Here is a 27,595-nt window from a genome sequence, read left to right as displayed (position 1 = left end):
ATACACTGATTTTGATCATATTGATCTCTTATTCCTTTCTCAATCCTCCTAGATTTGCCTCTTAATTTCCCACTTCTCTTCTTCTTCTCCTTCTTCTTCTTCTTCTTCTTCTTCTTCTTCTTCTTCTTCTTCTTCTTCTTCTTCTTCTTCTTCTTCTTCTTCCTCTTCCTCTTCCTCTTCCTCTTCCTCTTCCTCTTCCTCTTCCTCTTCTTCTTCTTCTTCTCTCTCTGTCTTCCTGTCTCTCTGTCTTCCTCTCTCTCTCTATTTCTTTCTCTCTCATAACCCATTGAGTCCAATTTGTTCTGCCAATATACTCATGCATGTGTGGCCATCCACTAGAATGTGTTTGACCTAGTAGGAATCACATCCTTAAAGACTCTCCCTGCCCTAGAAGCTACTGATTACCAATTGCTACTCAGGGGTGGAGCCTTGTGACCTTCTCCCATCTCCATGCTAGAAAGTTTACTGGCTTGATGTTGTGCAGGTCTTCTACAGGCAAGCACAACTGCTGTGAGTTAGGGAGTGTCAAAGTCCACAATGTTCAAAAGACACTGTCTCTAGTCTTTCCCAACCTCTAGTTACTACAGCATTTCTATAGACATAGATGTCACAATTATAAGTAAGCATCCCAGAGAGACTTATTTTGTGATTATGAAACCACTAGTGAGATTCTACATTAACCATCATCCATTTTTCTGATAAGGTGTCCAAGCTGCACTAAACTCTGGGTAAAGAGATAGGAATTCAGAAGGCAACTTACAATGCTCTTTTAGCAAAAGAAAATTAGAAGGCTAATCTTGAGAAACCTGTGACCTCACCAATCATGGGTTCTTGGCCAGATTTAAAGTAACAATCATATGAATCTCTGTGGATTCCTTCTCTTTGCTCTAAGTATTTTCTACATACCTGCTTTGTTTTCTGTTAGCAAATAATAATCCTGATGAAATCTCTCTTTACTTCTTTCTCTTAAATTGTCTGATTTCCAGTGTTTCTATATTGAGACTCCATACTGGGGAACAAGCTGGCCAAACAATATTTATTTATTTATTTATTTATTTATTTATTTATGTGCAGTTGACATGATGAATGGTAGTTTCAATTACATTATGTATCTTTGTGAAAAGAGATAATTAGTATTCCAAATGAGGGTGGGTTTTATTCAAAAGACATTCAATGTTGCATACGGGAAAATTCCGTTTTTGTTTTCAGCATAACCTCAGTAACGGCTACAAAAGAAGGGTGCTCCCTCTGCTCTTACGGAGGACTAAATCATCATGAGTCTTAATGTGCTTCTGCATACTTTCTCGAAAGCTTTGCTAATGCCTACTGGTTTACCTACAACACATTTTCCATAAACTGTTGAGTGACATGACAACACATACACTTAGTTTCACACTTTAGTCTGTCCAATTAACATTGTTTGCTGTGCTGGCTGTGAACCCAAAAGAGGATTTAATTTTAAGTACAGTGGTCTTGTTAACAAAAAAGAAATGGGGGGAAGCTGACTCATGAATGTTCAGGGTGTTAGAAGATAATCGTTTGCTTCTGCAGACTCATTCTTTATTTCTATTAATGGGAGATGCTCAAAGTATTAGCTCCTGAAATTCTATAAAGTAAGGGCATTAAGCTGTTAGAGTGGGCAGTATGATCTCTGTTCAACAAATACAGGACATCTTAGGCAGACCATAAAAAACCCTCTGGAATCAATGTCAATAATTATGTAAGAGTTTTAAAACAGGCCATATACAATGTTGAGGCATAAGTAGAAGTAAAAACATATCTACTTTTTTGTGTATTATTAATTTATTTTATTCATTTGATGTCTCGATAATATACAACTATTCTCTGGGATACTGAATCTCTGGCTACAGATGGTACTAAACATAGTATTATTAAAGTGTATGTAATTTAAAAATTCAAATAAAATTTATGAAATATGGTGTTACTTATAAGTGGCCAAAAACCCTTCTCAAAATTATTGAACAAAGACATGGTACTCTAGCAATTGTTATTCTCTATAGGTGAGCTACATGAATAGTAACCATCTTTAGACAGTGAACATATTGTTGAAAATAAAAATTAAAGAATTTAAAGTTACTTAATAAATATAAGAACATTTCACTCAAAAATTAAAATAGTACTTATATGATTTGATAGAATATACAAATACTAAAAATGGTAGTTATCTACATGAAATTACACTCAGCTTCAAAATAATGGAAAATAAAATTAAAATCATAAAAACAAAGTATTTCAGAAAAAAACAAATTTGAAAACTACATAATCTAATTTAAAATGGATACATAAATATCTTATGAAATGGTTGTAACAAAACCACTTTACTTTTTACATTAATTTTTTATTTTGCATATATGAGTATTTTGCCTACATGTTGGTCTATATGCCAGGTGCATGACTGGTAACAACAGAGAGCAGAAAAGGTTGTTGGATCCATTGAAACCCAACTGCAGATGGTTGGTAACCTTCGTGTGGGTGCTGGAAATTGAGCCTGGGTCTTCTTGAAGATCTTGCTGTTTTCCCAGCAAGTGCTCTTAACTACAGAAGCTATTTCTGTAACCCCAGGTAACACTTTTATAGATAGATTTTAAAAATCTTAAATATCACTGTGAGGACCACAATGAATACAGATATATGCAAAAAGAAAAAGATTATGTAAAACAATAAAACTGAAAAACAATAGAAGTTTAAAAATGGAACAAACATATATTGTAAAAATCAAATATTAACTAGTCTCTCAGGGCAAGGTCAGTGCAGTAAAAGTGCATGGAACTGGAAACAAGAAGAAGGAATATGAGGTAGTGTGTTCTGCAAACATTTGAAGATACAAATTACAAAATCCATGAAGTTGGATTTGTGAGTAAAAATACAGAATTCACACTGGAATTATATTTCAGGTAAACAATATTTTAGTATGATTATATTGCAAATATTTGATGGATATACATATAACAAAATATACACTTTTACACTTCATCTAAAAACATAACAACAAGCAGAAAATTATCAGAAGAGAACTGACTATTAGCTAGTGATGTAAAATGCCTAAGAATCAAGAAACAATGAGAAAGGCACTTCCTGAATGATAACATGTATATTCTGACCAGAAGAGATGAAGTGGCATCATATCAACCAGGAGCACCTGTGTGACTTGTCACACAGAAAACCCCCATACAGAAATGCAACATTTCATGGGAAGGTTGCCTATTATATTTCTATGTGCATTTCCTTTCTTGCCTGAATAACTCATTAAGCTTACAAATATCCGTATGCCTATTTCACAATATGCGTATTTCCTGCAACATTCTTCATTTATTTTCAAGATCTTATTTTATCAGCACAGTTGTTGGGTTTTCTTACCATCATTTTTTTTTCTACATCTATATGCTCTCTCCACCTACCACAAAACAAAACTAACCCTGGAAGCTCATTACTTCATACTCATTACTATCTTAGAATGAAGCTAGCTTACATAACACAATTCATTATTTCATCTGTAAAAAATCCAGATGAATGCATGACTAAATTATTAGAAATAATGAATTTAGCAAAATCGCTGCATAAAAAATCAATATATGATTATTCTTACCACAGGGTACTCATAACACAATAGAATATAAAAATGTCACCATTTAGAATGACATGCAGCCGGGCAGTGGTGGTGCATGCCTTTAATCCCAGCACTTGGGAGGCAGAGGCAGGTGGATTTCTGAGTTCGAGGCTAGCCTGGTCTACAGAGTGAGTTCCAGGACAGCCAGGGCTATACGGATAAACCCTGTCTCAAAAAAACAAACAAACAAACAAACAAAAATAGAATGACATGCAAACCACAAAATACCTAGGAATAAATCTACAAACATATGTATGGTACCACAATTCAACACATTATAAAACACCTCATGATGTTGCGATCAGGCTGTGTTCTGCTCTGTGTTACTCCATGTTTTGCAAAGCAGTGGTTATTCCAAGTGTACTTTGCCCGGAAAGACTGCATTCCACATCCGTTTGAAGGACAAAAGATGGCTCTACCTAGGTGGACACACAGACAGCACCATCTGTCTGGCACTACTCATAGAGCAAACTGATAAATTTCTCACCCCAGAAAGTACGAAGGATAGCACCCACAAACAATTTCTCACAGTAATTTGCTACCATATGAAGACATGAGCATATAAAATTTGCATCAGAATAAAAGCAGGGCTTAGAACTTATCAGACCCAAAAGAATGAGAAATGAGTAGCCTCACTTATCTGGCCCCATAAGGGGATGGCTACCTAGCACTCTAATTGTGATGACCCCAGTGACCTGTCATATCATCACACAATGTGTGTATGGGTGCTGGTGGGTGTGTAAAATACAAACAAGGAAAGAAATCTAGACTGTCCCAGGAACTACAGCTCTGCTCAGTCCCAACTGTTGATGTGTATTACTTAAGTTTTTATCTGTCCAATCTTCTGTTTGCCCATTCAGATCTGCCTTCTCTGCATTCATTCATGCATTGGTCTGCACTGGAAACAGCCCTGTTGCCTCTGCACCTGAACTGAGCTCTACAGCTCACCTGTGACCATGCAACCTTACTCTATGGACAGGAACCACGGGTGGTCTCCAGCTTCTTCTAAAGCTAGGTTTGGCTTCCTATCTATTTGCATTTCAACTGCCCTGTTTCTTGGGACTTCTCAAACATACATACATACACACACACACACACACATATATATATATATATATATATATCGAGAGGGGGGGAGAATTTTACACAGTACTACTATATTTACATTACTTCTGTCCTTCCTTTTCTTCCCTTCAACTTTTCCCTTGTCCCACTCTTTCTGAAATTTAATATCTTCTTTAAATAATTTTGTTTTACACACACACACACAAACACATACACACAAACTCACACACATAAACACAAAACTTCTTGAACTTCACTTTTGCCTGTTAATCATTTACAGAGTTTGTATATCCAGTATGTATAAACATATACAGATATTTTTACTGTTATGTGTACAACTATGCTCTGGGCATCGTTGTGTCACAATTTGGAATTAAAGAATCTATGTTTGCCTCAGCCAACCAATCAAGAGAAGTGGGATGATCTGACAAATGTTTGCCATTAAAACCATTTTCATTAGAAATTTACTGTTATTCAATAAACCTTGAGATTGTGGAAGACAGGAACAAGTTTGTCTATGTTTCTGTCATAACTCACTCATGCCAAGATAACTTAAGATTGCCTAAATAAGTGGAAGGCTTCCATTGATTGGTAAATTTAATATTATAAAGGTATAAAACACCCTATATTGATTTTAGGGTCAATATAAAACTAATAAAAATCTCTGAATTATTCATGGAAGTTGACAAAGTGACTCTAATATCTCCATGAAAATGTAACACACCAATGACAACTAAGGTTCATAAATGAAAACAATATTTTAGATGATTCAATAACATTTATTAATTTGTATTATAAAGCCATAGTTATTAGTTATATTGATGTGAACATAAGCTGACTCGTGGAGATTCTTAAAAAGGCATGTATATGTAGCAAAGGAATATTTTATAAAAACACATTACTAATTTATATAGTATTTATTAAATAGTGCAGAATAAATTGTGCATTTACTTGAAAAACAATCAACATTGCCAATACCTTATAAAAGAGAAGTGTAAGTGTCTCCTTTATTTTCTGAGATGAAGGGATGAAATGAAAACCATACCCAAATACATGGCTTGGGCTGAACCCAGAGCATTTCTATCTTTGATTTAATTATTTCTAGGCCTAGGCCTAGAAACTTCTAGCCTTTAAAATATGTAATGTAGGCCTAGAATATTTCAGTCTCTGAGACTTACTGCTGAATAAGATCACCCTTTCTTGCTCTTTCTGAACTCTGGCTGGCGAGTTTAACTCAACTGTTCTGGCTCAAACTCCTCTCAAAGCTGACTGAGTCAAATTGACTAATTTTAGCTTCTCATTGAACTTTTTTTGCTTGACCTCAAACTAACTCTGGCAATCTGGTCTTAACTTCTCATGTCTTCTCATTCTCTGACTCATTCTGTCTTCACCTGTAAAACTGGTCCTGCAAAATTGCCTCCTCTTTCTCTATTTTTCCCACCTGTTCTCTTAAGAGTTAGGCAATCCTATCTCTGACTCATTCTGTCAATTCTTTCTCTGATTTATCACTTTGTCAGCCCCTCAATAGCTGTTGTTTTCAAACATGGCTGCTTCCTTCTACAAAATGACTTTACCTTCATTGTTTGGGTCAAAGGTATGTACTAAAGGCATGTCTGTATTCCAGCCTGATCACACAGACCTGGGTCTTTGGATGTGATTGCTTGCCACAATAGTAATATTGCTGGACTAAAATTCCTCTACACAGAAAGTTAAATTCCAAAGTAAACCACATATAATAAGAAAGACAAAATAATAAACCTTTTTGAAGGAAACATGGATGACTCTCTTTATGATATCAGATGAGGTCTTCAGGAAGAAGTTTGTTGTTTTGGGGAGTGGGTCAAGAGGGAGTCGAGATCATGTACATCTAGAAATTAAAGTGAATGGTAAGTTTATCTGGGAACAGGGTACATTTGGTTTAAGTAAACACATGTACATATTTACAAAAGAGCAAAGGAGGGTGGGAGGGCTGATGGACTTGTTTAATGGAAGTAATTTTCTCACAAGTCCTTTCTTAATGCCTGCCCTGCCAGTTAACTTCCTTAGCCAATATTGCAATTGAATAAAATTCATGCTAACTCGTTCTTCCTTAGCTGAGCTCTAAAGCTTTAACAGAACTACTTGTCTCAAACTGTGAAGAAATGGCCATACTCTAATGATTTGAGAAGGACATGTTTGATATCTAACAGTTATAAGGATAACCCTCACCTATATGGGTTCTCTGCTTAGAGTCTCTCAGGCTGCATGCACTAAGGATCTCAGCATCCTCTTCCAAGCTGACAAAGTTAGAATCCTTTAGTTCTATATTCTCTGGCATTCTGATTCCAAGGATTCAATAGTTTCCATGGAAACTTTTTTCTCAGGAATAAGACTCTTACACAGATTTCAACAAAGGCTACAACACAAATTTTTGTCAGATAATCCCTTCCCTGTTGACTCCTGTTGAAATGGCCTGGGACAGTGATTTAAGTTCTTAAGAGTCACACAGGTCTGATTTCAGACATCTGTGCTGCACATTCTTCATCTTCATGATGTGGCCTTTGGTGTGACTGACTATTCTGACCTTTTGATCTTCCAGGATTTTTTAGCAAAAGGTTGAACAGTCAGCCATTTCTTTATGCCACATGCTCAGCTGCCATTTCTTTAGCATTTCTGACTTTTGCCATCTTTTGCTGTCTGTGAAGGCTATTTTTTTCCCTCTAATTTCTTGGCTTTAGTTCTTTTGAAAAGTTTGCCAATCAACTCTCCTAGCACTTCTTACAGTTTAAGAACCCAGGCAGCAGACTCCTGCTTTTCTTGCAAATCCCTTTCATTACTTACATAGTCTCTCTGTTTCTAGGTCCCAATTACTACATGTGTCTGCTACAATTCCATCACTAACATAAAAATTCTCTCCATTATTCCACTCTTTGATGGACATTGTTTCCAGTGCCTTGAGCTCCCGCACAGCAGCCATATGGTTAATAATCATGTGAGTGGTGTGATTTGCACACTCCAACACATTATTTATAATTATTCCATCCTTTCCTCTCTGCTCAGTGCTAAAGCTACTTTGCCATTCTAGCTATATGTGTGCATGTTTGTTTGTTTAGAGTGCCATACATATCAAATTGCATCCATTAACCTCTTCTATATAACAAACTAATATAAACTTAATGACTTAAAATACCATATGTTTACGCACAGTTTCTGTGTCTTAGCTGTTATTACCAACCAAAAACAAAGGTACTACCTATCTGGAACTCTGGCTTCATGTGTCAATTTAGAGTCTCTTCCAAGCTCCATCAGCAAGTAGGTGTTAGCAGAATTCATTTCTTTGTAGCAGTAGAATGTGTGACATTTGATTCTTCAGCAAAAAGAGAGAAAGTAATGTCATGCTGCTTCAAGCCAGATCATTACACTCTTTATTCACAAGATTATTTTAGGATGTAAGGCTCACCAAAAAGGCCCCACCCTTTGATTAACCTGAAGTAAACTGGTTGGAAACCTTATCCACATCTGATAAATTGCTTGCACCTTTTCATATAATGTTACACCTAACTGGAAACACTAGCATCACTCCTCCTTACATGATCCACCCACATTCATCTAGAAATTATACAGTTTGTCTACACTAGCAGGATTATTCAGGAGGAGAAATCTTAGAAGCTGCATTAGAAATCTCCCTATACAAATTGGAAATGTTGGGTAGTACTCTTTAGAGCTCCCAGGGACTAAACCACCAACCAAAGAGTACACATGGAGAAACCCATGGCTGTAGAAATATAGAATATAAAAATGAATCTTCTATCTAGTTTATTTTTTAAGTTTAATAATCTTTTATTTTGCCCTGGTTTTATTAGATATGATGGAAAGACACACACACACTGATTTATTTGAGGTATCTAATGTATCTATTTCAACTATCTTTTTTATATGTAGACTATAAAACAAACTTGTGGGGAGCCAACAGAAGGTGGCTATCATCCTTGAAGCCATCTTGAGCCATATACCCTGAAAAGAGACTTTATTACATCAGCCTGCAACAGCTGAGCATACTCTGATAACAACTTATTTTAGATACTCAGGATCTTCCCTTGGGTGTGTGAGACTTAAAGGTGTGTGACTTAAGGGCGTGACTTAGAGATCAGATTTAGAGACAAGGCCTAAGGGCATGACTTAAAGGTGTGACTTAGAGGCATGGCTTAGAAGTGAGACATATAAAAGGCAAGAGGCAGACAGAAGAAAGCAACAGATTATTAGGCACTTGGAAGTACAACTTGGAACTAGGAATTATGTTAGAGAGTACAACTTACAGCACAACTTAGAGTAGAAAACAGATTGTTAAGTATTAGGCACTTGGCACTTAGAGGAAGAACTTGGAATTAGACACTAGACATTAGACATTAGACACTTGTACTGGGAAAGAGACTACCAACTGGAACTAGGATTAGGTGCTAGGAACTAAGGACTTGGAGAGCAGAAGAGAGACTGAAGAATAAACGGGATTGAATCACACTCTGTTTGGTCTCCATTCTTCCACTCCATCTTTACTCTCTCTCTCTCTTGCTGAACCCTGACCCGCGGACTGGGGCAGTGCGGAGTCCAACAATTTAGCCCCCAAGGCTTTGGCATTGTGGGTTCCAATATTGACAGAGAGGTCTGAGACATTTTGGCCCCCAAGTGTGGGCTAGAGCAGCTCGCAACACAAACTTCTGATGAAAAAATGGTTAATTATTGGGTTCAAGAGGGATAGTAGAAATGTCTGTCAAAGGGCACAAAGTTTCAATTGTATAGAATGAGTATCATCTGGATGTTATAGTTACAACATTATCACTATAGGCAATAATATTATAAATTCAAAATTCATGAATATTACAGAATCTAAAATTTTCTCTAGTATTAATGGGTGTTTAGTGACTGTCATTTGGCTACAGAAGTTATTGATTTATGGTTTTAGAGGCCAAGAAGTTTTAAAAGTATTCAGATTTTAATATTCAGTTTTAGTACTTTTTTTAATTGGATATTTTCTTTATTTATATTCCAAATGTTATCCCCTTTCCAGGTTTTCCCCCTGGAAACACCCTATCCTATCCCTCTTCTTCCTGCTTTTATGAGGGTATCTCCCCACACACCCACCCACTCCTGCCTTCCTGCCCTGGCATTCCCCTACACTGGGACATCAAGCCTTCACAGGACCAAGGGCTTCTGCTCCCATTGATGGGTGACAAGGCTGTCCTCTGCCACATATGCAGATGAAGCCATGGGTTCCTCCATCTGTTCTCTTTGGTTGGTGGTTTAGTTTCTGGGAGCTCTGGGTCATCTAATTGGTTTATAATGGTGTTCTTCCTATGGTGTTGCAAACCCCTTCAGCTCCTTCAGTCCTTTCTCTAAGTCTTCCACTGGGGACCCTGTGCTCGGTCCCATGGTTAGCTGTGAGCATCTGCCTCTGTATTTGTCAGGCTCTGGCAGAGCCTCTCAGGAGACAGCTATATCAGGCTCCTGTCAGCAAGCACTTCTTGGCATCCACAATAGTGTCTGGGTTTGGTGATTATATATGGGATGGATCCCCAGGCGGGACAGTCTCTGGATTGCCTTTCCTTCAGTCTCTGCTGCACACTTTGTCTCTGTATTTCTTCCCATGAGTATTTTGTTCCCCCTTCTGAGACTAGTACTTGGTTTGTATGTTCTCTGTAACAATCAATACATAATTGCTGTGACTTCTGTCATAGTACATACAGAAGGACAAAATCAGGGGATAAGTAACAGAATTAGAAAAATGAACATGCAAACATATTTAAAGAATTGACAAACTATGCATCCTTACCAGTTATAACCCACAGAATCAGGAACTTGCTTTCAGCCTATCTAACTAAAGTATTAAGCTTAAGTTGGGATTATGGGACACTATTAAAAGTACAATAATTGAAAACAGAGAAGCTGGACACATGGCAAATTTTAAACTCACAGAGGATTATGCTGTAACAACTGCTGGTCAGAAGCGAGGGTTCCATATACAGGAAACTCCCATTATGTAAATGACTCCATATAAACTATTGCACTTACAAATTCCTGGCCTGCTGATATGAACAATTGTCTGGCATGGCCACAGGAGAGCAAGGTTAATTAAGTTGACCTTAAAATGACCAAATTAAAAAAAATTCCCATAGCACAGGAGGCAGAATTTAATCTTTACAGGAAAAATTGTTAATCATTATGATTAGTTCTGTTTGTGAATATTTTTTTCAATTTCATATACAGTCATCCCACAGTGAAATTTCCCAATTAAAAATTACATAAACATAGGGAGATTGGGAGGGAAATAATGACTAGACCGTAAAAAATGATTAAAGATAATAATAAATAATAATAATAATAAAAACTTACATAAATGTGTTTTCTAAGAACCACTGGTTGTTTTCTAAGACATGCATGGCACAGTCCTGTCATTACTATATGAATGCCAGTACCTGTGTTTAACTTCACTGAATGAATTTTTCTGTCACGAACATAGAAAGCACTGTATTTTCCTTCATTTCCATGAGCTATTACTGTCAAATCCTGAAATATCAGACAATCAGAGTAAGAATATGATGTGGCACACCCACCTCCCATCCCACCCCTAGCTTCAACACATTAATTAGGGATCAGAAAGCCCTGTGCCAAGAGTGGTACTTGTACAAAAAAGTGCTACCAGGAATTGACATAGCAAAAATGTGGTACCTAGAACTCAGCAAATGCTTCACTGAGACAGAACCAGTATGGAACCCAATAAATACATCAGTAATGGGGAATGAAGTTAAATATTCCAGACAGCCAGAATCTACAATGTGGACACACAAACTAATTACAGAGCATTGGTGTTTGGTATTAGAGTTTACCATTGCACTACCCCAGTGGACCTAACCAGAGCCAAATCAACCTCCAAACATAACACAAGATTCAAGAACTGGGAGTGTGCTAAAACAAGAATTCAAATTAGAAATCAAACCAAAAAAACATACTACAGGCTATCAACCCTGAGCATTGGGAAAGCTGTCTTCCATTATGTCTACATTTATATTTCTAAGTAATTTTATTCAATTCTCATAGGTTACTTTGAATTGCACTAGGAAATCTCACAAGCAGCTAATTATATTTTCTTTGCTTCATTCAGATAAAAATTATGAGTATACGAGGAGAGGCCAATGCAGTTTTGCCAATTCCAGGGGCTGGCAGACCCAAGTTTACAATGCCTGCCCTATTGCCCTAGGTTCTAGGTACTCCAGGAGGATACTTATTGCTTGGAGCTGTAATCAGCAGCAGCCCCGAGCTTAGTAGTAATTGCAATTCTTGTCTTCAGTGAATTTTATGAGCAGCCAAAGGAAGTGGTAGCAAGTAGCACCTACCAATGTTACAGCTCTCAGATGGTCCTTGAGTTCTGAAACTTTTAGATGAGCAGTAATTAATATTACATAATAGTCCTGGATAGTAGTATTACAAAAGTTTCTGAAACGTGACACCACTGCCTTCCCCATAAGGCTTTGCAGTTTTCTGGAACATTCTCACTGACCAGGGGCTGCAGTTTCTCATATCTGGATCTTCACACAGCCTTCTCTCTTAGCCTTGCCTGTCTATCATCTTTATCTTTTCCTTACTTAGGGGATAACTTGTTGTCTCTGTTGCTTCTGTTTTTCATTTATGCTCTTGCTGTTGTTTACCATATTTAGCCACCCTCCCATCTCAATTATTTCTGCTACCACTGAAGCTGCTCTTTCACTGATAGAACCATTCTATTTCTTCATCCAAAATAATAATAATAAAAAGTAGACAAGACAAAGTCTTCAGGATAAGGCTTTTATTGAACTGACCACCACAACGCTACAGAGCTGTATTGTTGATTGACTCAAAGAGTGAGCTGAAGAGCCTGCTTATATAACCAGCAAGAGGGTAGGATGAGTGAGTGGGAACCAACACAGCAGAATTTATGCAAATGAGGGCTTGTGTTTGGACCAATAACAGCATATCTCTTGTGCAAATGTGAGCCTTGTTTGTACCATCCTTACCTATCTCATGGGCCAACAAAGAAAGAATTTTCTCTCTGGCCTTAATAAAAATGGCTTCAGGTTCATCTAGAATTCACAGAGAATTGTCTTGCTTAGAGTGAAGCTTTCCAAGGCTGGTAGAGTCTGACTGAAGTGCATTTTCAATCAATCATGGTTGTAGTGCTTTTCTATTGCTAGAGAATCCTTTGGATGATTATGAGACATCCAAGTCAGCGTATCTGCCACACAAGTACTCTAAGGCAGTTTAGTGGATAGTTGTCTGTTCAAGGCTGCCAGCCATAAAGAAAAGGGCCCTGATAATTTTAAGCATTTACAGATAGCATTAAAATATATTTACTATACTCTGGAAGCTTCATGCTGCAGAGAAGGGGGATGCTAGAGGGATGAGAAGGGAGTGGGTGGATGGATGGGGGAGCACCCTCATAGAGGCAAAGGGGAAGAGGTTGGGGCAGGGAGGTGGTGGAGGGAAAACCAGGAAGGAGGATAACATTTTAAATGTAAACAAATAAAATGATTAATAATTAAAAAGAAGGAAACCACAAAAATATGTATTCACTATAAATACTTTATAGAAACATGACCCAGGACTACAAATTCTGATAATATTTTCAATAGTTCACAGTATTTAACAATACTGAGCAGTGCTTACTCTGTATAACAAGAACCGCAGGCAACTGTGTGTTCTCCTGAACAGGCTCTATAGATAGGTAACTTCTAAAATGTTTCCCAGTGATTTGCATCTCTCCATCCCCATGAGTAATGTCCTTCCCTGTATGTTGACAGATCCAGTGACTTGGTTCCAACAAATAGAATTTAGCAAAATTACATTACATTCTGTTATAAAGACTGTGGCTTCCATATCTCTGGCTCTATACTGTACTTGCACTAATAGAGAAAGTTGCCCTGAGATGATTTTCATACATTAAAAATTAGAAGGTGGATTTCAGATGACACCCTATAAGAAACTAAGACCATCAATGCAATAACATTAGAGAAAATTAATACCTTCAACAATCATGTGAGAGTGTTTTCCAAAAATTTGTGAGACTTCCTTATACTTTAATTATACCATTGTAAGAGACTTTAAATTTGAACAATGTCCAGTTTTCTATGCAGCAGATATTGTATGGAAAGAAGTATATGTGTTGTTTATAACTCATGCCTATTAGGGTTAGTTACATAAGAATAGATAAGAAATAAAGCATACCACTTTGTACAGTAATTATTACCCTGATACATGCATGGGCTGTAACACAATGATGTTTATCATAACAAAAGCACATAAAATAAACACCAGTTAAGAAGGTTCATAGAATATGGTCCAGGAGAAGCTCTTCTTGTTATCTACCAGCCTGGTTTTGTAGGAAGGAATTTATTTATCCTATTAATGGTGAGTGAAACCAGGCATGGAGTATCATCAATGATGTAAGGTCACCTAGACTTTATATTGAGGAATAGTTTCATATACATGGCTGAGTCCATCACAGACCTATATATTCTTTCCAGATGTAAAGTTGACACCACATAACCTAATGGCACCACCATAAGTCACATAGCTAGAAGAGTCAGATTGATTTATGACCCCAAATGAATAAAAATAAATCCATTAAGCAAAACATTCCAGGTGCTTAAGATATCATCATCCTGGAAACTGGAGAAAAAGCCAAATCTCACATTGACAAAGTTAATCCTTCTGAGCCCAGAGTGACATCTATATTCTGAGTTCTAATATTAACTGTTTGGTTTGTTTCTTAGTGATCAGACTTCTGTTACTTTCCTTAAATCAGTGCAGCCAACCCAGTCTTTTAGAGGAGAAAGATATCCATAGTCTTTATACTAGTTATCAATATGTTTTCTTCTAGCAACAAACATAGCCTTTTCTCTGGTTTGTGACTCTCAGGCCAAATGCTACAAGCAGTCATCTTCTGCCAGCTGGTCTTAGGTAAATGGCAATCAGCAATAGAGGATGCCAGAGGGCCATTAGTAAGAAAAATGGCTCTTTGTCTTTCTTATCCTGATGTGTTTCCTCTTTCATAAGTTGATTCTGTTGGTCAGTATACAGGATGTCCAACCTACTGGTGTTTACATCCTGGTAAATGGTATCAGTAACTTTACCGTTCTGTAAGCATGTGACTTGACTCTGCAAAGATTCAGTGGAGTTCCACCAACACCACAGCCAGTTTCCAAGAAATTCAGTACAAACTGCACAGTAGGATCCAGAGAGCTCCACCTGCATTACATCTGAATGATCAAGCTAGTCCTACATTTGTCCAGCTGGCAGGTTGAGAGTAACTATAATAAGCCAAACATCAGTTGCCTGGAAAGTAAGGCCGATCGTTGGGTGACAGTTTCCTGTTCACCAGCCACAGACTGAAAAACCTCCCTGCCTGTATCACTCAGCTATGAAATAGCTATGTATTCCTCTCCAAATTTCTATCTATCCCTACTGTCTCTTCTCCAAAGTTTAGACTTAGCTTAGAAGTGCCTGCTTCTACTTATTTTCCCTTCTATGTGCACACTGGTATGCTGGGTTTTTAAATTATCTTTAAATCTTGTAGCTAACTGCTTGCCAATTACTCAATAGCCATCATATTTATTTATTTGTTTATTTATTGTTTTAAATACTTTCTGACCAATGTCCCCTCCCTCTATTCCTCCCAGTCCCACCCTACTTCCTCTATTATCCAAATACACCCTCCTCTGTTTTCCTTCAGAAAAGACCATGCCTTCCAGGGATATCCACTGAACATGGCATAACAACATGCACTACGACTAGGCACAAATCCTCATATCAAGTCTGGACAAGGCAACCCAGTAGAAGATAAAGAGTCCCATAAGCGCCGGGCGGTGGTGGCGCATGCTTTTAATCCCAGCACTTGGGAGGCAGAGGCAGGTGGATTTCTAAGTTTGAGGCCAGCCTGGTCTACAGAGTGAGTTCCAGGACAGCCAGGGCTACACAGAGAAACCCTGTCTCGAAAAGCTTTTAAAAAAAAAAAAAAAAGAGTCCCATAAGCTTGCAAAAAAGTCAGAGACACCTCTACTTGCACTGTTAGAAGTTGCACAAAACACCACGTGGATATATAGAAACCATAACATATATGCAGAGGGTCTAGCACCAATCCATGTAGGTTCCATGGTTGCTGCTTCAGTTTCTGTGTCTATGAGCCCTACTTAGTTGATTCTGTGGGCTATGCTCTCCTGGTGTCTTAGACCCCTCTGGATCCAACAATTCCACTCCCCCTTCCATGGGGTTCTTTGAACTCCAAGGGGAGAAATTGATGGAGATTCCCAGTTTGGGATCTATCTCCTCCTAATGTTTGGCTGTGATAATCTCTAACTCCTACCATTTGCTGTAGGTAGAAGCATCTCTGATGACAATTGGGCTAGTCATCAATGTGTTAATATATAAGAATGTCATTAAGAATTATTTTTGTACTGTCCAGAAAAGGACACACTTGCAGAATAGTCGACTGATTACATCTGCCAAATAAAATAAGAATCATTTTTGATACTGTTTTCTATCACATGTCTCTGGTCTATCCAGTCTCCTGTCCCTTGTCATCCAGACAGTATAGTGCCTGAGCTCCCTCTGGTGCCATGGCCTTAAGTCAGACAAGTCATTGGTTGGCCACCCTCACAAGTTTCATTGCCCTAGACATCTTGACATCAGGATGGATTGTAAGTCAAAGGTTTTGTGGTTTGCTTGCTGTCCCAGTCCCACTAAAGGAGGCCTTGCTTTGCTATAGAGGAAGGCCAGTTCATGCACCAAGTCCTTCATTACTAGGAATCCACACTAGGGTCACTCTTGTAGAATTCCAGGAGTTTTTCCTGCACTAAGTTTCCATTTAACATTCTCCCAATTCAAATTAATTTGTAGGTTCTGTTTGCTGACTGGATTTCAACAAAGTCAGCCTTTAACTTAAAAAGTATTTAAAATCACTTTTTTTTTTTGATATGTTGCACTTTGTCTAGGCTTTTAAAAATCATCAAAGATGTTTTCAGAATATTTCTCAACAAAACTGTTGAAGACTCATGAACTGGTTCTAGTAAAATTTTGCCTCAAGCATCTGTAAATTTAAGAACAACAAAAATTAGATCTGTGGAGATTCACCTTCTGAGAAGAGCTAGTATAACTTTTATTTTTGCTTTAAGGAAAGCAATGGGCTAATACACATTAATGTAATAATGAGGTCAATTTAAATGTAACTAAGCATATAACCAAGATGTTGAAAGCAAGAGAAAGATTAATCCTAAACACCAACTCAGGTTGTCTATTACACTTTTTAGATATACTTTAAAAACCTCAGTTCATTATTCTAGATGTTCCCTCTAAACTATAGCTATTTTTCCTCTAAAATTTATTGGGGTCGGGACACAGTTTTTCACACTCACTAGTCACTCAGTAAATTTATGTGAATTCCATGCTTGATGGTGTCCTTCTGACTGTAGGTTCATTTAGTAACTGACATCTGAACTAAAGGTACAAAGAATATGCTGTCATGAAATTGACAGTTTTATCTTGGCAGCATAGGATTAGAAAAGAAACAGAAAAGGCTGTATAACCATGTGGCTCAGGGTTTACTACCAATTGTATCTTACAAATCTAGGCTTCTGACACTTCCCACCACCTGTATCTTGAGCAAGTTTGGAATGCTGATTGGAAACCTGGTATCATGGAGTCAGCATTGTAGTGGTGATGAGAAGGTTCATTCAGTGCCTGCCGTGGCCCTAGTGCTCTGGGCTTCTTCTAGTTCACCTACCCTTCCTCTGCAGCTAATACTATTTTATAAAAGAGAGCAATGGAGATTGATGAACCACAAAACCACATTCTTAATTAATAATAGATCTAGAAACTGATGATGGCCTTTCTGGTTAAAAAACTGATCATCTCCATTGTCCTATACACAGACACTGGAATTTATAAGTCTTTCATTGACTACGTCCAACCTGGTTGTGGTAAGAAATCATCCTTGTTAAATGAGAATGGCCCCCAAAGCCTGATAAATTTAAATGCTTGGTCCTCATTTGGTGAAGCTGTTTGGGAAGGATTAGAAGGTGTAGTCTTAGAGGAGGTGTGGCATTGAAAGTGGGTTTTGAGGTTTCAAAATCCCATGTCATTTCAAATTATGCCTCCCTCTCTGCCTTATACTTATAGATCAGATGTAAATTCTCAACAATTGTTGATGAACCATTCCTGCCTCTCTAAAGCCATGATGATCATGAAAGGCCATAACTTCATGGAATGGTGGACACTCATTAAATGCTTTCATTTATAATTTGGCTTGGTCATGGTGTCCTATCATGGCAACAGAAAAGAAACTTATTATGGTAAAAAAACAAGAAGAAAGAAAGAACGAAAGAGAGAAAGAAAGAAGAAAGAAAGAGAAAAGTAATTCATGAGTTCATTCATTTATGTAGTATATCAGTAACACTGCAATACTCATGATCAATAGCTCTATTTGATATTTCTATAAAGAAGCATTATTCCAATAAATGAGATTAAATTTTGTGCCATTAATCTCATCAGGAAGACCTTACATATATCAACTCATAATAAAGGTATCAATTTCTCTTTACTAATTCTAACCACTAGTTGTAACTGTATTTTCTATTAGTGTCTGAAATAAAGATGATCTTTATTCAAACAGGCCTCCAATCAGCACTAAGGAAAACACAATTATTTATAACATACATTAAAGATAGTGGTATATACATTATGAAAGGAATTAGAACATGGAATTTTGTAGTAAGAAGGAAAAGAAGGCAACTTCTCACAAGGAAAGTTGATACTGTACAGCCATAAAATTAGTAATTGCAAGGAAATGCTAAATTCCTGTAAGAAGGCATTGAAGGTTAAAGAAGATTGCTGATAAAACTATTTTGCACGATTCTTCTTGGTGGTAAGCCAGCATGATCAGACATTAGTCAGTAGAACCCAAGAACCTAAACTAATACAGTAAGTTCTCTTCTATAGATAAAGGGGACTTTGGTTAACCTGAGAAGGCAGGAGCTTGCTAAAGAAGAAAACTCAGAGTTAAACACAAATGCCCCCAAACCAGGATAGGATGGAGTTCATATACAGAAAGTTCAACAAAACCCATATTTGCCACATTCTGCATCTATAGATTCATCTTCCTACTTTATTTATTTAGACTGTGTATTATTCTCCACATTTGCTATTCGTCATCATTGATGTACAAGCCTCATCTCCTTTAATAATTAGGTGGAAGTGTTATACATGTATATGTTCTAGAATGTGCTTCAACTATAATAAATTTTTACTTAGTGGGAACCTCCATCACTGATGTTTTTCTTCCATATCTATGAAATTCATTCTGCTTCTCTCTGATCATGCTTTTGAGAGACATAGAGAATTTGGGAAAAAAAAATCCATCATAGATCTTGAGCATAAAATCAATAAGATAGAAATGGTAGGAATGGTTTTTTTAGTAAACAAAGTAATTTGGGGACCAGAGAGAAAGAATTCTTCTAAATATAATATCAGAATCAGCCATTTCTAGTTTTGGAAAATGAAGAATTACAGATCATAGAAATGGAAAAAAGAGGGTGTTTATAAAACCCTTACATAATATACTTCCCATAAAGATAGATTGTCCTCAAAGCGTACAGAAAATGGAATTAAATAATTCAGTTCAGAGGAACTGGCAGAAGGTAAAAGTGTCATTCACATAAGGGGCTAGGGGTGGGGCTCTTATGTTGAATTGATGGTTCTCCACAGTAGATAAAATTGGAAGAATTTAGATCATAAGACATTTAGCTTCATTAGCGTATTAACCCATTGATGATTTCATAGAAGGAGAATATAGTAGAAGTTTGTTATTGGGAAATGCCTTTAAAGGTGGATATTGTCATAGCTTCTTCCTGTCTTTCGTGTCTTTGTAGGTATCTGTTGTGAGAAGCTTTTCTCTGCCAGCCCTTCCATCATGACATTTCTGCCTCACCATAGTTCTAAAAAAAATAGTTACCAGATAATGGTCTCCCACCTAACCGAGAAAAAAATGTTTTCCTTGATGGTAAATTTGTTTCAAGTCTACTTTCTTTTCCTAGTGCAATTAGCCCTTTAACACATGAAAGCTTACAGAGTTCTATTTCCAGCTTTTATTCTACAGAGGGCTTGAAATTACTTGTATCAATTTAGAAATTCTATAAAATCGTTATCAGGAATTTTGAAATTATCAATTAGCCTACATAGCATTACTATATGAACTCCATCTTCATATTCTGCAGGAAATCTCTCCAATAGAGTGGGATAATACCCAGAAATCATTAGGCTGTATAATAGTGACAGGAAAGGCATATCAGCAAGAAGCAATCCTGGGATGAAGTCTCTAAGGACCCAACTCACCCTTCACAGCCATGCAAAATTGTGGGTCATCTCCAGAAATCTGATTTGCTTGCCTTAGCCTTTCCCAAATGGCTTCTGTTAGAATCCGGTGAATACAGACTGGAAGTTATGAAATGCTGAGCCCCAATTAAGCTTTTCTCTCTCTAAGTTTATTCTCCCAAGTATTTTTTACAGTAACAGAAATAAAATGTCACCAACGCATAGCCAATATCCAAAAACATAGAATTGAAATAATAAGGTTCAGCTTGGGCAAAAGAGAAGATTGACAGGGAGTAGGAGGGTCTAGAAGAGGTGTGGAGAAGAGCTTGTTTTTCCATATAAGTGACATATTTTTAAATTTTATTTCTTTTGAGGTTGTAATTATATTTTTCTTTCCTACCTCTAAAGTTTCCCCCAAAACCCCCACTCTCCTTCAAAGTCAAGCTTTCTCTTTTCAATAAGTGCATAGGGTGAGTGTGTGTGTGTATTCCTAAATATAACCTCTTCAGTCCGTATAATGTTACTTGTGAGTATGCTTTCTGGGCTGATAATTTGCCACAGGACGACAACCTGATTGTTCTTCCCTATGGAAGAGCACATCTCCTGCTTCCAGCTTCCCCTAGTTCCTTATAGTTCTTTGTGTAGAGTAGAGGACTTGTAGGCTTTTTCCTGTAAGGTTTGGCATGTCCATTGGTGTCATCTTTGTTCAGTTCCCATTTGAATTGTCATGTTGCTGAGACTTTATAGGTTAAGCTTCTGACAGTATTAGGAGATACAATTTCACAGCTAGCCCTCTGGTCCTCTGGCTTTCACAATCTGTTGGCTCTTACATTCTTCCACAATGTCCCCTTGAGTCTTTAGTACAGAAGTGCCATCTATATAGATACATCTATGGTGGCTGGCCCACACAATTCTGCATTGTGTTAAATTATAGGGTTTTTTAGTGGTCCCCATCTGCTGTAAAGTGTGACACATGTTGTCACTAGCCAAATAACATGGGAACAGTATATTTGTGAAACTTTATATAGCACTTGTAATTTATTCTCATAGAAATAAAACTAAATGCTCCCACTATTTTTAATAATGCACTAAATAATAACTAAAATTAGCTAATAATATCAATGAGGCTATCCAAAAAGACCATTGTTCATAGAACAATACAAGTGACAATAGAAGACTGTGGGCTGAGTTACGAAATGGGAAGAGCCGACCTGAGAGCTGAAGTGCCTTCTGGAAGGGAGACTGTAGATACTGTCACAGACTCTACTCTCTCACCTGAAGTCAGGAGTCTTTATTCTAGGCAAAGTCTATGTGAAGGTGAGTGCTGATTTTTATAACCAGGAACAATATGGTTTCCTATCTGTTAGGAAGTTGCTTATAAAATAGGAAGATACCTGGTTCTGTAGTGTATAACAGAAATTAGAAATCAACTTTCAACTGTCAAGGTGACCCAAATATTTATCTCTTCAACTTCCCCAAAGCTCCTACTTTTCCTTGGGAACTGGTTAAGTGAGAACATAGATTTCTTTCCAAGCAAGTTTCTAAAATTTTAACCCCATGGCTGAGCTTGTCAAATGGCTCTCTGTTTCCCTACTGGTTCCTCTATTAAACTCATTTCTTTGCATAATAAGCAAAAGAGATTTATGGAATTCCTCCAGTGATTCTCTTAGACCTAGAAACAGCTTCTTAGGAAGTGTTGACTCAGCATCACTATAATCTATTTATTTATCTTTAGCAGGATGTATTCAGCCCACATGTCATTCTGCATCTCAGCCCTTCCTCACTTTATCCTTCAGGGTTCTGTTCTCAACTACCTCAGTCAAACTACCTTCTGAATAAAATAATATATCCTGACACTTTTTTCCACTGTCCTTAAAACAATTACAAAAACGTATTTGTTTGACTGTATTGATGAGCACAATGATAAAATAGATTTAAAATGAAAACCAGAAAAATAAGTATGTTATGTATTTCTTAGAGAAATCTTCACAAGTCATTCATAACCCCTCAATTGTGGTTTGTATCCCTTTCCAATGTGGTACATAAGAGTCCTTCTAATATTGCTGGCTAAGATTTTAATCCTGAAAACCTAAAGCTTACACTCATATTCGGGCATACACTATTTTCTACTATTATTTTTTCCCTCTCCTGTTTCTTATAATCATCATATGATCCATTTCTTTCCTAGTCTACCTATTTCTAAGGAAGTTCTTATCCATTGAGTTAAACTGTGGGTCTTAGTTGAACTAGCCTTAGAAGTACATTCATTACCTCAGTGGATGTCCTGAGACCTTTCACCGGCCAGAACTGAATGAGTCAATTCCTTGTAGTCAGTGTTGATCTCTCTCCTGTTGGTTTTGTTTCTATTGAAGACAATAGACCTTACCGAACTTGAGCACTCGATTAAAGAATTTCCACTTTCCCTAAAATATCTCATTAACCTTTGCGTTTTAACTTAAGCATGCTTCCCTTGCTGTTTACACAGTCTTTATTTAGCACATGCATCATAACCACACACATGTTCACACCTTCATTTGGCTGACAGTGTACTTAACATCTTACCCTTCCACACTCCTGAAAATACACATCTCAAGTTGCACCTTAATCTGTATCCCAAATTGTCATTTTTTTTTCCTTAACTCCAACATATTTTCAGAATGAGAGCAAGGCTAAATAGTAACTAATTTACTCTTAATACATAAGAATGTGATATTGGTGGTGGTAATGATACTGATTGCAATATCATTTAACTGAGTGATTGTTGACTATGTATTTTTTTATGCAGGGTTTATTTTTATCAGCTCAAGTTAAAGAAAAAAAATGTCTCAAGAAAAGTTTTTACTTTGGATGTGAAAAACAAGAAATAAAAGGTTTAAAAGGCTTGCTCAAAATTGTGCAGCTAATAAGTGGTATAAATAGAATTGCATCATGTTCAGTTTTATCTTCAGTTTTGCTCAGATTTTGTTCCTTTTTTTATGGTTTCATTTCCCACATGTAATGAAAATGGCTGTTCTTTAGTGGAGTATCATTTGTATGCTAATTTTAAACATCATTCTTTGTACATTCCATTTAAAATTGCAATATAAGTATGTAAACAATGATGAAATTAATGAATTCAAATTAGCAATTTAATTTATAGATGTACTTTGGGTGGAATTTGGACAGCTGCATATATACCGTCTTCAGTAAAAGCAAAGCCCTGTGTAAAGCATATGTCCCATCTGATTTGCTCGTAATGTCATTGCTAGGATTCCAGTGAGACTCTGCCAACTACAAGCAATAAAGGAAGACCTGGAAAGAATTTACTACTCTCAGGTGCTACCTGTAAGCTGACTGAAGCTTTTCCAGATTTCCTAGAGAATCTTATGTATGCTCTTTGTGTTAGAAGAAGCTGATACTCTCAGTAATCATTTTCGTGATCTCTGCTTTTCTACGAGAACTAAGCTAACCTTTCACTCTATTTTAAAATATGTTTGCTATTATCATGAACTAAATATAAATCTGATGTCCCAGTTACTGTAGGTAAAGAGATGAGATAATAGACTGTTGTTGTTGTTTCTTGCAGTCTTTGCCATCCTCTCATGGCGTCCTTACCTGTGCATGTACACGTTTTTATCAGCTGTGTACTATTTACCTGCCTATATCTCCTACTGAATGATAACATACTGTAACTAAATAGGCTTCCATCATTCACCGTTGTGTTGTTAACCCTAACGTGAGTCTTATTGAGCAGAGTATGAAAACAGTGTTTGCAAACTTGAACTGCATCAAGTTTCTGAAAGTCAAAAGAACAAGCAGAGTGGCAGAAGGGATCTGATTCAGTGCAGACTTCTGATGTGCAGTGCAGGCTCCTGGGAATCTTATAATAATTTGAAAATTCTGGAAAACCATCTGGTATAACATGGAACTTTCTGAAATAGCCTTGGAGATTTCAAACTTCCCAAAGCATCCTAACTAGCAGTTTCCCTGGAGCATATTATTTGAAAATATTCAATATGTTCCATACATTTAAAAAAAAAGTTAACAACTTAACAAATCAATTGTCTAAGCTGAGTTTGTAGATACAATCTCTTCTAAGCATCTTAAATGCTTTGAGAATCGTGAAACAATAAACAATTTGCTATTTAATCTTTTCTGTTTGTCCTTAGGTGAAAAATTATTACAAGACACAGAAAGATGTTATATTTTTGTTGGACTACAAGCAGTTAGCTCAATAATTAATTAGAATTAATTTGAGGTGCTCAAAACCCTTGAGTACAATAAATTTACTGATTTGTTGCTACATGCATTATAACATGGGCATTAATTATCATAGATAATACACAGCCTACTGGAAAAAATATAAAGGTGCCAGAAAATGAAGCTCATTGTATTTCTCTAAACCTGTGAGAATATATACAAAGTAACAGATATTTCCAGTGTCTCCTACTATGTCAGTTAATTATTGTTGCAGAAGCACTGCCCGACAAGGAGTCAATCATTAAAGCTCGCATACAGTAAAAAGGGTAAGAACTGATTAGAACCAAGTTCTGAGGACTAGTCTCAGGGTTGCCAGGTGCTGCCCTATTGTTGTCAAGCTGACCTGAGCTTGGGGATCAGGTTGTCACCTGTACAATAAGGTTGTTTAGCAATGTCTGCTCACTATATAAAACTTATGTGAGTCATATAAAAACCAGTGTATGAAGCTTCATTTAATAATACAATGGTATTAAAACACCAAGAAAATAAAGTAGATTTTCTTGGTAAGACATGACTCAGTTATAGAGAGAGAGTTCTTTTAATGTTTAAACATTAAGAGCCTTTTTAGAGTCTTAAGCAATAAGCAATCTTTTTAGAAAATGATGTCTATTTAAATGACATTAAAATTGTGTAATGCCATTTTTGAAGCACGTTTTACCATTCAGTTTAATGTTATATTTAATCTTTTGTAAAATTCAAAATACAACTTCCATATGGGTATGAGAAGAAATTATTTAACTAATAAATTCATCTTTAGATGGTAAAATATTTATTCAAGATGAAAATTCCAATATAAATATTGAACTATTTTTGGAGGAAACATATTTTTATGCATTATTCATCACATATGACACTCTAGCCAGAGACAAGTACTGTCAAAACAAACAAAATATATAAGCAACTAATATGTTATGACAAAGATGGGTATTTTCTTAAGCATACTGCATATTAAAAAAAGAAAATTTGGGGCTGGAGAGATTGCTTAATGGTTAAGAACACTGATTGCTCTTTCAGAGGTCCTGAATTTGATTCCCAGCACCCACATGAAGGCTCATAACCATCTGTGATGGGATCTGATGCCCTCTTCTGGTGTGTCTGAAGACAGTTACAGTGGACTCATATACATAAAATAAAGAAAATGATTTTAAAAAAAGAAAAAAACAAAACTTGACTGGGGAGATACTCAGTCAGGTAAGTGCCTCCTATTCAAGTTGTATCCCAAAAACTCATGTAGAAAAGGAAAGTCAGGGTAAAAAAACCAATTTGTCATAAACATGCAAAGCCCTGGGGTACACAGATCAGCCAGGCTATTACATAGGTATGCTCCAAATTAATGAGAGACTCTACCTCAAAAATTAAGCTGGACACTCCTAAGAAACAATACCCAATGCAAGCACGTGCATACAAGAGAGATTTTAACTATCCAAATTTATATGGTGTGAGGTATTGAAAGGTCAGATGACAACTTGAAGAAGTTGATTCTGTCTTCCACATTTGGGTTGTGGGAATCAAATTCAGGTTTTCAAGTTTGGCAGCAAATATCATTACTGCTGAGCTATCTTACAGATCAGCTCATCAAGGCACATTTTTTTAAGGTTAAAATGCGAAGAAATTCAATGCTTAATTAATGATATGTAAAAGCCAGTAATTAGAAAATAAATACTTTGTTTAAACTTTAAGATGCTTTGATGTATTTATGTCAATCATGTTAATATGACAGCAATCAGGGACGAATGAGATAATACTGACATAGCTACTACATGACTGTAATTTATCCTAAAGTTACATGAACAAATATCTACAAAGCAATTTTTCAAAAGGGTAACACAATTGGACAGTAGAAAATTTACTCGGTATATTAAACATTTTGCATGTTGGAATACTTCTTGTAGACTCATATCCAGGTTGATGTTTAAGGTATATGTGCTGTGCTTTACAAACTTAGAGAGGGGAAATCAATGTTTCTTCCTGGGAAAATCCAACGGGCTTCACAATAGGGTATATGTTTAACTTTCCCATGAAACACGAATTCACTAGACAAAAAAAGAAGAGTGGGGGAATTTTGAACATAAAGAAAAATATTCATGAACAAAAATATGGCAGTATGAGAGAGCAAGTCCCAGCATTTGGGAGGCAGAGGCAGCCAGCTGTCTGTGAGGTTGAGGCTAGTCTGATCTACACATTAATTTCTGGACCAGTCCACAATAAATAATGAGACCTTGTTTTTAAAATAATAAGAAAGGGTGCATAATACGGTATACATGTGAAAATGGGAACACAGTCTAAAAGAAAGAGCTCACTGTACTGCAAGATTTAAATGTGACTCTAAGTGGCACTGTTCATTACCGTGTGGGTGTTTAACTTCACTCTCACGATGGGGTGTGTGTAATGTTTTATGAGCTCAACAATTTGCTAAAGTATTGACATATGATATAATGTAATCTAGATGAAAGTGATTATGTGTGTTATTTATTGCTCCAGTTCCTTGCTCCTATCTGTCTTTTGTAATTAATTTTAAACTTGAAAATATTTCTTAACATGTCCAAGATACTTCAGCTTTGTAGAAAAAAATAGAACAGACACGTGACTCTGGCCCTCAGCCTTAGTGGGTTTTTATTTAACTAGTTTGTCCCTATGATGTACCAGATCCAATTTATAGTGAAATATCAGTGAACTGTCACATGAGCCTTCAAAGATAACTACTATTTTTAGCACCATGCATGTCAGACCAAAGAAAAAAGCAGCTTTGTGTATTTTCTTCATATTTCACAGATTATAGTTTGAAGAGAAGAAATTTCACCTGACTCCAAAAATCCTAGAAGCCCTCTATTGGCTTGCTCATCACTTACTTCAACGATAATTATATTGCGATCTTAATGCCATGGTTTCTTTCTAACGACTCAGCAGATCTCATTTTGGGGAGTGGCTGTAAGTAAAAGAAAGTGATTGTGGAGGACGCTTGATAGAGAAGACTGTGACAAAACAGTGACTCAAGTGAGTCAAAATGCAAAGCAGAAAGCAGAATGCACAGAGCAGAGGAAATGCACGGCTGCAGAGCTCAGCTAGAGCAGCAGTGCAGGTCGGGGTCAGAGTGGGAGTTGACAGAAAAGCTAGAGGTCTTGCTACTTCAGTCATCAGACAGAAGTATGACAGTACGCCCTGGAGAGATAGGTCTTTCTCAGGCCCCGTGAGTATTCTTCTGTAAGCTTTTCCATTGGTGAAGTCAGGTCCAGTAGGTTAAAGAAAGCACACATGAAGTGATAGACTTAATCACATGCCTCCCTTGCTAACAGT

The sequence above is a fragment of the Arvicanthis niloticus genome, chromosome 5 (assembly GCF_011762505.2).
Source record: "Arvicanthis niloticus isolate mArvNil1 chromosome 5, mArvNil1.pat.X, whole genome shotgun sequence".
Taxonomy (NCBI): domain Eukaryota; kingdom Metazoa; phylum Chordata; class Mammalia; order Rodentia; family Muridae; genus Arvicanthis; species Arvicanthis niloticus.
The sequence above is the reverse complement of the archived record's forward strand: the minus strand, read 5'-3'. Positions refer to the sequence as shown.